Raw genomic sequence first — 6,000 nt, 5'->3', positions numbered from 1 at the left:
GCCTATTGTAGGCATTTTACTTGCCTTGCACACATTCTGATTAGGTTGAGGATAGCTGGACGACTAGTGATGTTTGTCATATAGTAAGCAGAAGCTATAGGGCTGTAAAAGATAAATAAAATAGGTGTTGAATTTATTTGCTCTCTTCTATGAGTATTTTTCTGCTGAGTTTTGTTCCATGCCAGCTTTCCGTGTACTCATATCCTGCCAGTTCATGAAATGCCATTGAGGTAGACTTAGTGATATGAATAGGTCAGGTCTATGCATCTGAGGTTTACCCTATCAGACAATCAGGGTGAAGACCTAGAAAGGGAATTGATGATGCATTCCTGGAACTTACCTGGAACCACCCTAGGGAATCACTAGCAGAGCCTGGGGAAAAAAGCAAGGAAAACACTACTGGCCAACTCCTGTTTACTTCCCACCCTCACCCCGCCCACTGCCCCCACTAACGCTGAGTCTACATAATCAACGTCGGGGAATAGACATTAGCAAAATAAATCACTTAGGACCCAGAAAGCACTTTCATGGGAAATAATTCAGGAAGATCTGGTGTTCATTTTGCATGGGTTGCCCAGATAATTGTCTGGGCTGTCCACTCTGCTGCCTTCCCAGTGCACAGATATTGCTAAAGTGGCTAGGCTTTTATGTTTTTAGCTTCAAACCATGAGAAATGGAGATTTGAAGAGGCATTTCTTTAGCGTCATCATTTTGTGTGGTCTGTGAGAAGGCGGGTTCTGTGTTTGCACAGTATTCTGGTGGAAATCCACGTCTTTAAGCTTCTGGTTGTATAATTCTAGGGTTTAAAGTCTCCATGTGTGGATTTGGCATCAGCTAACGTTTAGCCAGCTAGCTAAGAGACAGGAAAAGAATAAGATTTTCTTTCCTTATGTAATAATGAAAAGCAATAATTACACGTATGTGATATTACACAAAGGCCATAATTAGTCTCTTCCAGTGTTTAGGATGCACTCGAGAATCATAGAGTCGTTTGGAGCGTGTTTGGACCCATTAGTATGTACTGTAGTACCCTTCTGGCAAACAGATACCTGAATTGCTACTATTTAAGAATTTTATGAGCCCATAATACTGCATTTCGGGAAGTGACGAACGTGTTCAAATGTGTTCGGAAATGGAAGCAGTTCTTTTTAAGCACTGTATCGGAGAGATTGTCTTGTAAATTTACCTGTTCCAGACAGGCTGGTTTGTAAAAGATGTATGTTTTGGTGTTTAAAATGTTTATAAAATTGTATATAATGGTTTCAATTTTCCAGGCTTTTGTAGATATACTGTATTTGATGCCTATCAGGATGCTCTAATTTGGGGGGTCGAATATAATTCTAAGTCATCCATGCTGTTGTTCTGCAAACTTCTGAGGTAACTACACACACACACACACAAAGCATTTTGAAAGTGATGTTTTTTAAACATTTCCAAAAGTACTGTAACCTTTCTTTGGTCCTACTATTTTCATTTAACTCTCTCTGTTTCCAAGAAAATGCTTTTATTGATATTTTAGAAAACAAGTGTGTTTTGCTCAGTTAGTAAATACCTGAGTCTTATGCCATTTCAGATTCAGAATGAATTACATCATTTCTTCACACACATGTGTACTCACCTAAACTTGCACACACATCACACGCCAAACGTTATGCAAAGGGAAAGCTAACACTTAAAGTGGGTCTTGTCCCTTATGGAAATAGATTTTTTGTGCATATAATGCTGTTGGCAGTATTCAGTCTTGTGTTCTTTTTCTAAAAAAAGAAAAGCAAAAAAAGACAGCCAAAAAAGAAAAAAACCCAACAGTGTACAGGTTTGTAACTGTCAAAATTTGATGGTTAAAACAAGTTTTCAAGTAAAAAGAAAAAAATGAAATTAGCAATTGTGTTGACTCTTTTTAAGTGTTGCCTTTTATTTGTCTTCAGCTAATTGCTCCCATGGCGCTTATATTTGTAGGGATGGTAGTTTTCTCAGAAACTTCTTACCTCCAGAAAGATTTCCGTTGGCTCTGGTGCACCTGTGCTGGAACTTTATGTAGCTTCTTACCGGGCACACACCCTGTAGGGTTTTCTCCTGATTAGAACGAAAACAGTGCACGAGATTTGAGCAAGTAAGGGTCATCGAGCCACATCTCGCAGAACTCATTCGTAAACACATCCCCATGCATTCTAGGCAGCTTTTCCAACAAGCCTCGTCCCCCCTCAAAAAAAAAAAAAATCCAAAAGCTTGGGGCACAATTAGCACTTGAGTTTTCCTCCAAAGACTAGAGCTCTAGAAATTTTTTTATACAGAGTGAAAGTCAAAATATATACAGGACAAGTTGGGGAGGAGGGACAAACTGACCTTTCAAAGAAGTGACATTACAAGAGATTAGCTTGAGACCAGGAAGGACTCCAGAAGGGGAGGGGCACCCTCTGCCCAGCCTTGGTGAGGGAAGGCGAGGTCCTGCTGTAAGAACCACACTGTCTGAGCACCAGCTGCATAAAGGCCCCTCCTCAGGCCCTGGGCCACCCCTGGAGTTGGCCCTGCCTGCCCCAGCAGCAAAACTCCACCTACCTGCCCCTGACCAGGATCCTGGAGCCCTGGAGCCACTGTCCCCTGGCTAGGCATTCAGTCTCTTCTTACTGGAAATCCTTACCGCGGGCAGAGTTAGGTGTGCTGCATCCTCTGGTTACTTGTCCATCCACGTATTGGTAGGCACGTAAATGCTTAAGAACTGGATAAAAGAGAGGGTGCACCAATTTGTTGCATTTGCCAACTTCCGTGGTATCGATGCAGAAAACTCAGGCTCTGTGCACCAGTGCCAGATCAAATCTTGGAGACAGACTTTTGGGTGAAGTAGAAAAGAAGAGCTTTATTGCTTGCCAGGCAAAGGGGGTTACAGTGGGCTCCTGCCCTTCAACACTGTGTGTCCGAACCCGGGGGAATTTGGTGAAGAGTTTTATAGCAGTGGTTCAAAGGTGGGGTTGCTGATGAGAGCCAGGGTGTGCAATCCTTTAATCTGGTCTCAGGTGGTCTCCTGATGAGCTTCTGTGGTTCTCCTGAGGTTATCAAACTGTGACCTTCTCTCTGGAACGAAGAATACTTCATCAAGTAGTTAACATCCTCCATTTGTTGGGGCTTTGAGTTCTGCAGATACGGTTATGTGTATCCCTTGAGGCAGAACCAGGATCCTGTCCCAAGTCTGCACTATTGTTTCTTGGTGGCTTCTCCCTTGTCTCTGCATCCCCTCCCTTCCCTGATTAACAGCTGCTTGAACCTACCGTTTGGAACTCAGGGAAGGTCATGGAGGCTGAAGCCTATTCCCTACAAACAAGAAGCGGGGGACACAGAAAGACTTCCATGCCCAGGAGCCCCACAGCGTCCTGCTGGGTTTCAGTATAAACACTTGGATCATGGCTGGTTTCAAACTACCAAGGTGATGTGAACTGGCTTACAGATTCCTGGGACTCTAGAAAAGCAGTATAAGCCAGCACCAGCAGACCACTGGCTCCCCCATTAGACCAGAAGGCAGAGTTGAGCCTTCACTGTCTTTTTTCTTTTTTTTTTTTTTTGCGGTACGTGGGCCTCTCGCTGCTGTGACCTCTCCCGTTGTGGAGCACAGGCTCCGGACGTGCAGGCTCAGGGGCCATGGCTCACAGGCCCAGCCGCTCCGCAGCATGTGGGATCTTCCCGGACCGGGGCACGAACCCACGTCCCCTGCATCGGCAGGCGGACTCTCAACCACTGCGCCACCAGGGAAGCCCTGTAGTTTGTATCTCTTAATTCCACACACCTATTTTGTCTCTCTCCCCCTCCCTCTCCCCACTGGTAGCCACTAGTTTCTTCTCTATATCTGTGAACGTGTTTCTATTTTGTTATATTCATTCGTTGGTTTTACTTTTTAGATTCCACATATAAGTTAATCATGCTCTTCTAGCTGGACTGCTTTAATGTTTGGATATTACCGACAAGGCTCTCACAAACATTCTTATGTAAATGTACACACGTGTTAGGATTTCTGAAGGATGGATTCTGGAAGCAGAATTTTTTGGTCAAAGAATATGTCCATTTTTAAGTCCTGAGTGTTTCTCCCACTTTAATTGCTTTCGAAATGGTTTCATCAAATAATAATCCCACCAATAGTTCCACACAGTATGTAGCAACATATAACTCACTCTCTCCACCAAGTACATGGAGCTGGCCCCATGTTCCAGAGGCCATACTGCTGCTCTAGATTCTTAGGAGCTCCTAGGTTGGGGACCGCTACGGCAACTTGCTGCCACCATGAGAAATGGCCCATTAAGTCTCTATAAATATTGTCACCTGTGCCACTCTTCTCTGCCTGTGCAGGGCAGGGCTCACAGAGGACGGCCAGACAGCTGACTGGCAGAACCACCTAGAACTCATTCTCACTGGTACACTAAATGCCTGGCTTTCAGGCTGTACATTTGAACAGGAGGGTCCGGGCAAGACAGATTTTGGCAAGAAAAAGGTAAGCAGATTCTACAGAGCTTGAATGCTGAGGTTCTCATAACATCAGTCCGTGTCTGAGCCATCGTTATTCCACAACCTTGAACCTGAAGATTATCTGTGTGATGTAGAAAAACTCAAAGGAAGCCTTAAAACATGAATTTCCATATGAGCGTTTGTCAGTTGAAAACAAAAAAAGGACCATCGACAGGAACTATAATGTATTGCTTTAGAGGCTGTGGAGTTAGGCTCTACCATCCTGCTTCTCAAACAGTGGTCCACAGGCCAGCAGCATCAACCTCAGCAGGGAGCTTGCTGGAAGTAACAGAATCCCAGCCCCACTGAATCAGAATCCATGTTAAGAAGTTCTCCAGGTGATACGTATGTATGTACGTGAACGTCTGGGAAGCACGGCTGGACTTTTGACTTGGACTCCGATACATACCAGCTGTGTGAACTTGGGTGAGTTACTTAATCACTCTGTATGTCCTTCAGTTGCTTCATCTGTAAGACAGGCAGGTTACAGGAAGACGATGATGCAATGCATACAGTGTCTGACAAATAAGAAACACTCAAATCGTAGCCGCATATGATTTCTCCTAATTTTCATCCTGGTCCTCCTGTATAGAAGCAGCTTTCATCATTTCCAAGAGCCCCAACTAGTCTGGCTGCTGGAGGAACAGTTCAGTTCATAAAGATTAAAGCTATTAATAAAAAAGACAAACCCTTTGAGGGAATGCTCCGGTGTTCTCTGGAGTCATGCTTTGCCAGAAAACTCTTTAGAGCATTATCCAGCCTCTTATTTAAATAAATGTGTTTTGCACAGATAAGAGGTACGGGGCCTTGATGCGGCTGCACATCCGTGTTGAGGCCCATCCTTTCTCTCACCCAGTTATTTTCTAATGAAGTCAAGCCCCTGATCAATTTCAGGAGCTCCTTCTCCAGGCATAGATTTTTTTTTTTTTTTTTTTTTTTGCAGTACGCGGGCTTCTCACTGTTGTGGCCTCTCCCGTTGCGGAGCACAGGCTCCGGACGCACACGCTCAGCGGCCATGGCTCACGGGCCCAGCCGCTCTGCAGCATGTGGGATCCTCCCGGACCGGGACACGAACCCGTGTCCCCTGCATCGGCAGGCGGACTCTCAACCACTGCGCCACCAGGGAAGCCCCAGGCAGAGATTTTTAAGGCTGTATCATTCCTGTGAGCCCCCCCCACCCAAAAAAAGAATGTCATTTAACTAGGTCACAAAGGAATTCAGTGACAGGTGACGAGATCTTGGTATGTGGGGAGGCTGACGGTCTGGATGTTCTAAATGGTAGGAAATTGACTCTGAGAGGAAGGAGATTAAAATGACCAAAAGGGCAGCAACTTCAGGGGCAAAACTGAAATGCAGTGATAAGATTTACTGTGTAAATAATTCACCTAGCACAGGAAAAAGCTTAGGATGGGCTCTGAGCACAAAGGGACTTTTTCATGTCTCAGAATATAATTAATTAAGAATTCAAGATACAAGGTAATTAGAGAAACTGTAACCTGGAGGCATGCTTCT

The sequence above is a fragment of the Phocoena phocoena genome, chromosome 8, assembly GCF_963924675.1.
Source record: "Phocoena phocoena chromosome 8, mPhoPho1.1, whole genome shotgun sequence".
Lineage (NCBI taxonomy): Eukaryota > Metazoa > Chordata > Mammalia > Artiodactyla > Phocoenidae > Phocoena > Phocoena phocoena.
This window is presented reverse-complemented; position numbering follows the sequence as displayed.